Consider the following 12,955-nt stretch of genomic DNA (forward strand, 5'->3'; position numbering starts at 1 on the left):
GTGTCCTCAGCAGTGTAACTTAACTGCAGTGGAAGCCTGCTGAATAAATCCATTCAGATTTGGCAAGACAGGCAATCCCATGTTCTATCTTAATAATAGCTGAGAGTCCTATTGAGCTATATTTAAGCACAATAATATTTTATATTGTCTTTTAAATAATGCAGAACATGAAAGACCATGAATCAATTAAAAATCCTAAATAAAAATTTGACTAGTCCTCAAAGTATGGTTACATTTTATTCAATGTAGTTTCAGAGTTAAGATCATTTTTTTTCTAATTTATTGCAGTGTGAATATAGAAAATGTGTCAAAAACAGTGTTGCATTAAGGTGGATGTTTTCTTGTAATTTCTATCATTAAGGAGTGTGTATACAGTATATATAATACAGTAATATTTAAAACATCAAACCTGTCCAAATTAATTGAAGCATAATAACACTAAATATCAAGGCTGTCCAAGTACATTGAAACATAATGCTAACATATGTGGGAATAAAAACCGGCTCAGTATGATGATAGTACATATTATTAGGATAAAATGGCAAATCCTTCTTTGATTACTGTTCAATGCCTATGGAAAATTATAGATCTCCAAATGTATTTTTAGTTCAGTTTCAGTAGAACTATATCTTCACACCCACATGTCATCTTTCTCGTATCTAAATGTTTCTTCAAATTACATGGTGCAGTGAAATTATTATGTTGAAATCTCAGGTTCATGTCTTCATGGAAATAAAACCACAATATAAACTATATTTGAAAAAAGTATTAATTTTACATAAAATGCTAAAAATTATTTCAAAATAATAATAATAATTATTATTATTATTTATTAATAATAAAAATTATTATTAATTTTACATAAAATGCTAAAAATTATTTCAAAACTCAAGAAAGTTCATGAATTTAATCTATTTATGTATATATATAGCATGCATATATTCAAATAAGATTTAAACTCATGTGGAAATTAATATTCACTAAACTTCCATAAGATTTTTTTCTCCAACAGAACAGATTAATAGTCTTGATTAGAATAATTACCTGATAAAGTAGTATAGAATGGTCTTAATGTACTGTGTAAAAATTTGCATTTCAAAGAATAATATAATATGAAATTGTAGAATTTTGCATGGTATTTATCTTTTATTATGGGGTTTTCAACTGATGAACAAAGGATAGCTTCTTAAATTTTTTTTTCCCTTAGGATAATGTGGATGGAAAATATTACTTGTCCATAACACATTTAAAGCACCTGCTTTGCATGACAGTTTTCTTCTTTTAGGAATGAAGCCATTCTGCATTTGCTTTAAATTATTCTGAGGGCAAGTGCTCTTTTCATGAAAACCAGCTGTGCTGAGTAAATGCAAATATGTGTCATATCACAATTTACTGAAGGGACAGAGCCAAAAGCACAACCTTTTGCTGTACTAATTAATTGTGAATCAAAGCTTCATCAGAGACTATTGTTTGTTGCTATATGGAAATCTTCGAGGTACAAGGAGTAGTTTAACAACATGCCAATTATATGAATCTAGACATACGTGAGAGTTAATAAAGTACCAATAAACTACAACTGACTTAAAAGGTGATCATTTTTAACAACTTGAAAACACTTGAAATTAAGAGTTTGCATAGCAGTGGATTATAGAAAAGATGCACATCAGACCATAAGGTCTTGAGTGGTGACATCGTTAGTAGTATGTACTCATATAAGAGTGTGATAAACAAAGTTCTTTGTATTCAGTAAATCATTTCAACAAAAATTGGCTTCTATGTAGTATATAGGCAGGTTTTATAAATGGACATGGACAATTTCTTTTCATGGTGATTTCACATTTTGTGGGAAAATACAAAAGCAAGAATACCATGTTGCAGATTCACCATTTATGTCGATTATGATTATCAATCCTTTTATCATAACATAGGCTTTTATGTGAATGGAGTCCCCTGGGGCTGTGCAGTATACACTCTGTGTTAGCCATATGTTAGCCTGTTGTAGACTTTCACAACAGGAGTAAATAACTGTCAGAGCACTCTGAGAATGCAGGGGTAGGAAATAGAGGATCCAATTTTTTTCTGGGAAAAGTCAGAGAAAGCTTTACAGAGGACATCATCTTTTTTGAACTTTAAGGTGGGGGTTTTCCAGTATGAGATGGGAAAAGCATTTTGGGCAGAAAATACGTTAAGTGTAAAGGCAAGGGAGCTGGATTTATCATATGTTCAAAAAATGACAAGATATTAGGCATGACTCTTGTAGGGAAGAGTAGGGATAGATGTTGGAATAAAATAGGCAGGGCTAGTTTTGAGGAATTTTGGGGAAAATAAAATTGGGAGAATTAGATCATCACTTTTGTAGTCTGGAAAAAAATCAGTCTGCAGACTGTGTTGAAGTAGAATGAAGACACTAGATACAGTGAAAGAAATCATAAGATTTATCACAGTCGAAACAAGAAATGATAAGGGTAGGAACCTTGCCTGTCTTTTTCATCATTATTTTCCCAGTGACAAGAATAGTACTTGGGACATGAAGTTGAACTAATGAACAGACAGGCAGGGAATCCAATAAGTATTTAGAAAATAGAGCTGACAGCATTTGAAGTTCCAAAGGATAGGATCAGAACATTTCAAACTATATTTTATATTAAGCAATATTAAGTATAACTGAGATGTTGCCCAGAGTCCAATTACAATATTTTTGGTCAAATTACGGTAGCCTGAACACCTAAACTGCTCAAACTGTGTTCATTTTACACAAACATTTGCAATGTGTCTGAGAAGGTGGGTACTCTAAAGCTCATTATCACCAGTTAATTTGGCATTACTGTATGCACTCCTCTGCTTGAGCCAGCTTCTGCTGATTCACATGTTCAGTTTCTGGACATCTCCTCTAAACTCCACATTAAATTACCTCATGTTGGTAATTTGAAATCACCCATGATGGGAGTGTTTACGCCACGGAAACTGGCAAACCACTTTTGCCCCCTGAAAGTCAGTTGTTAAGCATTAATCACCACATCACTGAATACACAGAATCCTCTGTGCATCTCCTTTTCTGGCCCTCCTTCTGCTTTTTTTTCAGCAATTTTCACAGGTAATGGTGTCTCAGCAACTGTGCATCCAAAGGTGTTATATCAGTCAGTATTCCAAAGCTACCAACCTTACAGTTATCACAAAATGCTGGATTCTGGGTCAAGAAAAATAAAAAGTTTTTGTTGATTCTGTACTGAATCTCACATTCCCAAATTCTGTCTTTCCCAAGATCTTCTAAAATATCTCATATTAAAAGCTCATGAATCTTTATCGCTCAAACTATAAAGACTTACACCCTATCCTAAAGGACAAGATGCAGGCAAGTTTCACTGTGGCCCCTGTTGTCCTCCTGCTTTCTCAGATATTCTGACCCAGCTTACACTTGGTCACCACCAGTACCATCTTCCACAGGAGCAATAACAAATTATATCACATCCACATACCAAAAAAACCCCTGAAAGCATATTTTATGAATAGAGCTGATGTAAAAGGAGGGTATTAGCTCCACTTTGAATAGCTAAGTTCCTTGTTGTGCTGGTTCTGTGAAGCTGTGTGGATAATGAGAAGAGTGTCTTAGATAGTGAGAAAGCCACAGTATGGACTTATCGATATCTAGTATTTAACATGGCATCATGTACTGTAAACTTTAGAAAGAATTACTTCAATACTCTCAATGCACAGGTAAGCTTTTTACTATGCTTTATAATGTAAATGCTACTTCTCTGAGGTGGCTTGAATACAGAATAAAATTTTTAAAAAGTGGTGATGCTAATTTTGCAACATTCAGCCCAGGTACAAGGTAGATAGTATGCTTGGAAGAAAAGCAAAGGCTTGACATAAAAGTATGTCACTTTTATTTCTGCATGCCTTTCACTATGTTGAGACCTCCTCTTGCTTAACTGTGAGAAGAACTTCCCCTTCTTTTCTTACACAGATTTTGTGATCTTTCTGAACAAATATAGGTTAAAAATACCATAAACTATAAGTACCACAAGTTATTATAGCATTATTCATTGTAAATTTTAGTCTGGGAAAAGTATTATATTATTTGAGAGAACAAAATGTAGAGCTTTAGCGTGTCTTAGATTTTCCCAATATATTTGACTTTTTTTCCAATTATACCATACTTTAATATGTTCCTTTTGCATCAAATAGAAAAAAGTGCCTTTTTAATAAAAATGGATATTCATGCCAGCATGTAAGTGCTCTCCAAGATTTACCAATCCTCTGGTTAATCTGAGCAACGCAAAAAGCCATCAAAAGAGCCCTATGTGTGTGAAATTTATATTAATTGTTTTAGTAATACAAATAGCTGGAAATGCAAAATGCCAAAACTACTCAGACATTTTAAAATGTTTAAATTTGCTATGCAGATTTGTAATCACAACAGACCCTGGAGTTGTCTTAAGTTTCTCATTTACTAGTTTTGTGATCCTGGGGAATTTCCTAAGTAAACTGCAGATCCCTCTTCTCTAAGTAAAAATAGAATGAGCCTCCTCAAGTATTTATTTGATGATTGGGAACAAAAAAATGTAAAAACTTATCATAGTATTTCACACATACCAGTTGTTACATATTTTAATTAATATTTACCACAGATTCATCTAAGAGTTCAAATCTATGTGAACATCCCACAAATGCTTATAACCTATGTTCTGTTGCAACAGCTCAGCAATGTGAATCTTTGAATTACTAAGTGAAGATCATTACCAACTTGACTTTTTTGCTTGTTCTATTTACTACTGTAGTTCAACAGAAGAAATATCATTTTATGAATGTGTGACATTGAATGAATATAAAGTTTAATCTAAGCAAATTCATAAAAACTTTATTACATTTTTGTTGGTTGAATAATCTTATGCTAATTAGATTTATGCCAATACTATCTGAACATTTGTATTGAATGTTTTCATATTTGTGTGAGAAATAAAAATATATCTGGGAAAGAAATATTAAAAATCACCAGATCATGCTCCGAATATTTGTATTTACAAATAATTTTTGCTAATATGTTTTCTTCTGAGATAAACCAAAATTCTTTTTTTTTTTTTTTTTTGTGTCTTTTTAGGGCCTCACCTGTGGCATATGGAGGTTCCCAGGCTAGGGGTCTAATTGGATCTGTTGCTGTTGGCCTATGCCAGAACCACAGCAATGCAGGGTCTGAGCCGCGTCTGCAGCCTATACCACAGCTGATGGCAACACTGGATTCTTAACCCACTGATCAAGGTCAGGGATCGAACCTGCAAACTCATGGTTCCTAGTCAGATTTGTTTCTGCTGCGCCTCAATGGGAACTCCTAAATCACAGTTCTTGCATTGAGGTTTTGGCAAATTAAAAGAAAAATGGTACAACTTACATGATTAATATTAGTAGCACCTTTCATCACTGGAATCTTTATTTCTTCTGAGAACCACACACTTATTTTGGAATGGTATATTTTAACAGAGCAATACAAATAGTTTTTTTTGTTGTTGTTGTTATATTGTCTGGGATGGTAGCTAACCCAGATTATCAAAATCAAATGTTGAGGCTAGAAATCTGTATAATCAAGGATTTTATGAATTGTAACTCATTAAATATATTAAGATTTTGTAGAATTATTTTAATTTGTACTCATCTCTATTACTTTTAAAATAATTGACTGCTACGTAAGTTTAACTTCCCCAACACAACAAATTTTGTATCACAAAAATTAGAAGAAAAATATAAAGCACTCTTACTTTTTTTTTTCCCATGGCATATGGAAGTTCCAGGCCAGGAATCAAACCCATACCACACTTGTGGCCTATGCCACAGGGGCATCAGCGCCTGGTCCTTAACCTGCTGTGCCACACAGTAACTTCCAAAAGCACTCTTACCTTTGCAGAAGGAGACAAAAATATTTATATCAGTGTGTATCTAATACTTTCCCATTTAATTTTAAAAATATTGTATGTTTGTACTTTAAAATACCTTTTGTTGTATCATATCACACCAAAAGTATAATTCATATTACTTTTACCAAAAAAAAAAAACCCATCCTTGTTGCTATTACCTATGTCAAGAAAAAAAGTATCTCTAGCACTAGAAATTACTCATCTCTCACCACCTAATCACTAATCTCTCCTTCTCTGCTTATTAATCACTATCCCAACTTTTAGTGCCCCATATTAGTTCTTCCTATTCTTAGCTTTGGAACCATATATTTCTTTTTTGTGTCTAGCTCTTTAGCTAAACATTATTTTTGAGAGATTTATTCCAATTTGAGATGAGTAACAACTAATTTTCATTGCACTCCTCTAAGAATATGTTGTGATCTATTTATGGATTCTTGTTTTGAGGGACAGTTGAGTTGGTTGTTTTCCAACTTTTGGCTGTAACTTATGTCAGAGAATGAACATTTTGAGACACATCAGGGTTTTAGTCTGTCTAGATCTAGAGTAGAAATGTTGGATCATAGGGAATGAATTTGTTCACTTTAGTAGATAACTGGTAATTTTCAAGGTTCCTGAATCAACTTACATTCCCACCAGACACAGTATAAGAAAATTTGATCCTATTAAAATCTTTTGTCAGTTTTCTTCATTTTTAGATTTTTTGCTCTGTTAATACCTGATTGCAGTTTTCATTAGACTTCTCTAATGACCAGTGGGAATGAACATCTATTTATATTCTTATGGACTAATTGTTCAACCTGTTTTTGAATGGCCTATTTCATTCCCCTGCTCATTTTTCTACTGGTCATTCCTCTTCAGGTTATTGATATATATCTTTTTTATACATTATTTTTATATCTTTTCTCACTAATTTCAGAATTTCCTATGCTTAATGTAGTACAATTTATAAATCACTTTCCTATGGTTAGTGCTTTTTGGAGTCTATCTCATAGTTAAGAAGATATTTCTTATTCTATTACCTTGATTATTTGACTTTTTCATTTTTGATCAGCCGTTCTGCTGGAGCAGATATTCAAAGTTATCTAAAAAGAGGTCAAGTTTTATTTCATCTCCATGTATGCAATCAATTAATCAAAACCAATTACAGAAAAGATTGTTCCTTTGAAATCGCTCTAAGTATTCCTATCTACCTTCCTATCTGTTTTGTACCATCTGTTCCACCCCATTCATCTCTTTCTTCCTTTTCTGCACTACTTGTGCTACTGTCACACTGTTAATTTACTCTTTAATTACTATTAATTTACACTTTTAACTTTATTGTAATATAAGGTTTTAAGACCACATAATTTCTCCAAAATTGCATGGATTTATCCTTTCCTATAAATTTAAAAATCAGTTGTTTAAATTTTCATGAAAAAAAAAAAAGCTGCTGGCATGTAATTGAATCTCTAAATCAGTTTAGGAAAAATTGACATATTTATAATACTGACTCATCACAAATACTGATTTGGTATATCATGCCTTTACTTATTAAGATCTTTAATTCCTTTTAAAAATATTCTTCAAAAATCTGTGTAAAGGTCTTGTACTCTTCATTAGATTAATTCCTAGGTTTTTAAATGTTTATTTTATTCTAGTTTAAAATCCCTTTAAAAGTATTTGCTAATGGTTTATTCCTGGCATAAGATGTTTTTGTATTGATATTATACATAGTAAATTCATTATAGCCAATTATTAATTCTAATAGTTGACCCATAGATTTATTTGAATTTTCTACATAGACTCTCAAGTTCTCTACTTCTTATGACAGTTAAATCTCTTCATTTCCTGTCTGTATAATTTGTTTATTTTGACTGTCTGATTACTCTGTGGACAAACTCCAGTAAAATAAAATATATAAAAGATAATAACAGACAATCTTTTCCATTGATATTATCCAGGGAAAAACTTTCATATTTTACTTTTAAAAATGAAATTTACTGTAGTTTTTCTTTTATTGTGCTTTGTCAGATAAAGAAATTGCTTGCATTCTCAATTTCATAATAGTTTTTATAATTCATAGGAGTTTGTAGTCAAATACTTTTCTGTATCTGTTGAGATAGTTATAAGTATTTTCTATTTATTCTATTGATGTGATTGATTTTTAAATCTAAACCAATCACATTTTCTTAAACATGTAAACGTCAAAATTGACATAAGCACTTTAAAAACCTTGATAGCACTAGAACACTTATATTCAATGTTAAGTATGAGAACTTAGTTATACTAATAGTATTAAATATTACTGATACTAATGAAATTAATAAGACTATAGTCCAAAACAAGAATTACAATATCTGGGAATACATAATTTAGAGTGAAAAATATATCTGAAATATGACTTTGCTCTTTACTTTTCTTCATCAAAGGCAACGATAATAGACTGCACCATTCCAGCTTTTGGCATTCAGAGATGTTAAACAAATGTAACTATTGGTTGCCAAGGGGGAAGGGGAAGGAGTGGGATGGACTGGAAATCTGGGGTTAATAGATACAAACTATTGCCTTTGGAATGGAAAAACAATGAGATCCTGCTGTATAGCACTGGGAACTATATCTAGTCACTTGTGATGGAGCGTGATGGAGGATAATATGAGAAAAAGAATATATATATATATATGTATGTGTGATTGGGTCACCTTGCTGCACAGTAGAAAATTGACAGAACACTGTAAACCAGCTATAATGGAAAAAATAAAAATAATTTTAAAAAAGAAGTTAGTGATTAATTAGATGCTAAGTTGTATATAAATGAGAAATTTGGGATATTTCCTGTGTTTCAGCTATGGGGAGAATGAAAAATGAAGGAGGGAAAAATGAAGATAGACAATGAGTTCTAATTTGGGACATTTTGAAATTAAGATGGATCTGAGACATTAAAGGAGTTATCTTTTGGGAACAGACTTACAAGTAATTTTTCATTATTTTATATTTTCCACTACTTTTCAGAATTTTGCAATGAGCACATTTTTTTATAATCAGAAAATAATTGCAAAGCCACAATTATCATTAATAGATTGTGAAAATGCCTATGAAATTATAACTCATTAATAATCACTAAAATGATAATTTTATTAGGAAAATTAGTGAAATAGGCAAGTAAATAGCACATCAAAAAAATCACTAAGTAAGAGAGAAAATTCTTTCTCCATTATCACTATGTTGTCTTGAAAAGCTCCACAAACTTCTTGAAGCGTTCTCATCTTTAATATCAGAAAAAATAATAATTTTACTGTCTGAGCCTGATAGTGATTAAGAAAGCCAGATCTGAGGCACCAATAATGATAAGCAGTTATTTAATTGTTATTGTCTTTTCTTTTCTTAGTATTACTTCCTTTTCTTAGTACCATATAGATTACTTATCTTCTATTGAAGTTTTTTTTTTTTTTCAAATCTATCAAGTCTAAGTGATTAAGAAGTTGGAAATGTTCCATTTTCATGGTGTAAGAAAAACTGTATCCCAATTTTGAGCCATTATGTACACTCTTGTGATTTTAAATCACATGTGGTGTTTCTCAGCCCCAAGATTTTAAACATTAGGGGCAGAATTTTGGTTAACATTATATACAATACTTCAAATTATCACATTTAAACAAAATATTTCTCTTTGCTAAAAGCATATAACATTATAAAATATATTCCTGGAATGTGTGTTCTAGTTAGAAAAATATTATAAATAATAGAAAATTATTTTCAAATATATATTAATAATTTTAGGGAATTTGAATATTAAAATATTTAATTCAGTAACTACACTGAATATATTATAATGTTTTACCTACGAAGAAGGTACTTCTAGACTTGGGGGTCATCAAAATAATTATAAGTATTTTGCCATAATTGAAAAAAAATGCTATGTTAAGAACACTTTAATACGTATTACATAAGCTAGGTTTACTCTATTTTGTGATTTGAGGAATACATTTTCATCTTAATTTTGGAATAATAAAAGTAAATTTAATAGATGCAGACTATTGCCTTTGCAGTGGATTAGCAATGAGATCCTGCTGTGTAGCCCTGGGAACTTTGGTCACTTATAATGGAGCATGATAATGTGAGAAAAAAGAATGTATACATGCATGTGTAACTGTATCACCATGCTGTACAGTAGAAAATTGACAGAACACTGTAAACCAGCTATAATGGAAAAAATAAAAATCATAATACAAAGTAAATAAATAAATAAATTGTAGCACAAAATTTGGGGAAAACTGTAATATGGTGTTTGAGATGGTAGACTTTGGAGGTTTATTTTCTAGATTTCAGTGCTAGCTATTTTGTTTATCTGCTTTATGATCAACATATTTAATGTCTCTGCTAAATAGTTTTATTTGTGAAGCATTAATTAGTCCAAGAAATATATTTCTTGACATACAATTTAAAAAATTAATGTTCATTGAGCAGATAAAATGAATTATATCCTAACTTCTTGTTTTCCCCTGAATCTTACCCAAAATGAAGGGAGTATTATGGTAAGAGCTTCTATAAAACAGTTTTTCTTAAATTATTTTTCATGATATAACATAAATAAAAATATTTTATTAAAATTTTCAAAATGTATAAATCTTACAAGGATGGCACTACATACTGAAATATTTTATGTGTGCTTTATTCTTTAAAAGATCTCTAACATAAAGCGTCTTTAAGTTGAAATGGTTATATATATGTTATTTATGATTACAATAGTGAGAGGATGTTAGGAGCCAAATTAGTTATAAAGTTAAAAGAGTTCTGTAACACCTGCAGCAATATTGAAATTCAGAAGTGGAAAAATCAAATATCTGTTCATGCATCCCAAGGAACTAGAACATATATTAACAGAATCCATTTCGATATTAATATTTAAGTTTATACTACATTTATTGATTGAACCTAATTCCAATGTTATAGTGTTGTTATTTTGAGAAGTAAATGCTTCAGAAGTGGTTCTTGCCTGGAAATGATTGAAAGAAGATAATATTGCTAGAAGGTTAAAAATCTATACCACATTGTGAAATCTCAGCCTCAATGGACCACTTTGATATATTATTTAAAATTGTTATATATGGATATTTAAAAATTAGCAACAATTTGATAATTTTGACATATATATAATGGGATGCATCAATTAGAAAGTATTTTATTTCTAACACTATGTATTTTTCTATTGTTGTTATTTGGCTAGATATAATTTTAACAACAGTTTTGGGCTTTTTCTTCATTACAAGTTACATTAAAAATTAGAATGTGAGGAGTTCCCATTGTGGCTCAGTGGTTAACAAATGTGGGTTAAGGATCCGGCGTTGCCATGAGCTGTGGTGTAGGTTGCAGACACGGCTTGGATCCCGTGTTTCTATGGCTCTGATGTGGGCCAGTGGCTACAGTCCAATTAAACCCCTAGCCTGGGAACCTCCATATGCTGCTGGAGTGGCCCTAGAAAAGGCAAAAAGACAAAAAGACAAAAAAAAAAAAATTACAATGCGATGTGGATTAAATTTGCATATAGTTGTCATTAAGTATTGTTTTAAAACAATTTCATATACTTTTGCGTTAAAATTGAATTAAGGACCAGTACAAATTTTATAGAGCCAGTAATAGTATTATTTCTCCTTACATATATACACATGCATTTTTTTTTATTGTTAGTTACTAGGGTAATTTGGCCAATGAAAGATAAAAATAATACCAGCTACTATATTTTATGCCTTCCATGTCCCAAGTGTAGTTTAATGAAAGGGTTATATACAAATACATGGATAGGTTTAGGAAAATTGGCAAGGGAAAGTGAAATAATCTCAGAATCATGACACGAGAGAGAGCTGTGTGATAAAAGCCATCAGACAGTAGCTGTAGCCATTAAAAGAGAAATGTTGTAAACCCGTGATCACCTGATTGGGAGGAAGCTGAAAAAATAAAGTTCCTGAACTCTCTTTACTGTCAGCCTTGACATTGCCTTCTTGTGTCCTATATTTGCCACACTGGAGTACAAGGCAGAGCACTGATGCAATCCAAGGATGGAGAGTGGATCTAGAGAGATAAATAACAGCTATTCAGAATATAGGATATAGTTAATGATAGCTGGAAATTTAGAATATTTTAATGAGAGGGAACGCTAATATATACAAGGTATCCATCATAGGTATTTGACTCTTCAGACTATGAATAAAATGGCTGATTGAATTTAAATGTCATATAAAGTAGTAGGTTTACCAGTTAGCAAATACATCTGGCAATGATTGAAAAGAAAGACAACAGAAATTGCTGTATTTCAAACAATACTCAGGAGCAATCAAGAGATATGTCTTCTACTTCTCTGTACTGGTTGCCTTTTCCATTCATTTATCACTTTTTTATTTATCAAAAACTGTAAATTCCAGAACGCATGATTATGTTGTGATAAAGTATTAGAGTTATAGGACTTTGCATTCTGAAAGTATTTTTATTTCAGAAAAATTTATTAACCTGGTAAGATAGGAAGGGGCAGGGTCAATCATACCAGAATGTACATTCCTTCACATACTGTGTTTCATGATGAAGCCACTCACACTTAATCTGACTTTCAAGAATTTTTTTTTATCTTCATATATATATATAGCTACTGTACAGCATGGTGACATAGTTACACTTACATGTATACATTCTTTTTCCCACATTTCATGTTCCATCATAAGCAACTAGACAGAGTTCCCAGTGCTACACAGCAGGATCCCATTGCTAACCCATCCCAAAGGCAACATTCTGCATCTATTTACCCCAAACTCCCAGTCCCTCCCGTTCCTCTCCTTCCCCCTTGGCAACCACAAGTCTGTTCTCCAAGTTCATGATTTTCTTTTCTGTGGAAAGTTTCCTTTGTGCTGTATATTATATTTTTTGAGTCTAATAGATTAGGGTGTGATCTTATCACACTCTTGCAGCTACACACTATAAAGGCTATAAACATGAAGAGCTAATAGATTGTTAAGTATACACTGATGGACTACTTGAGGGCTCTAGATACACCAATGTTTTCTGGAAAAAGGTGAATACAA

The sequence above is a fragment of the Sus scrofa genome, chromosome 9, assembly GCF_054392235.1.
Source record: "Sus scrofa isolate SSC_HxYL_T2T_F1_AM1 chromosome 9, Sscrofa_HxYL_maternal_Yorkshire_Landrace_v2.0, whole genome shotgun sequence".
Lineage (NCBI taxonomy): Eukaryota > Metazoa > Chordata > Mammalia > Artiodactyla > Suidae > Sus > Sus scrofa.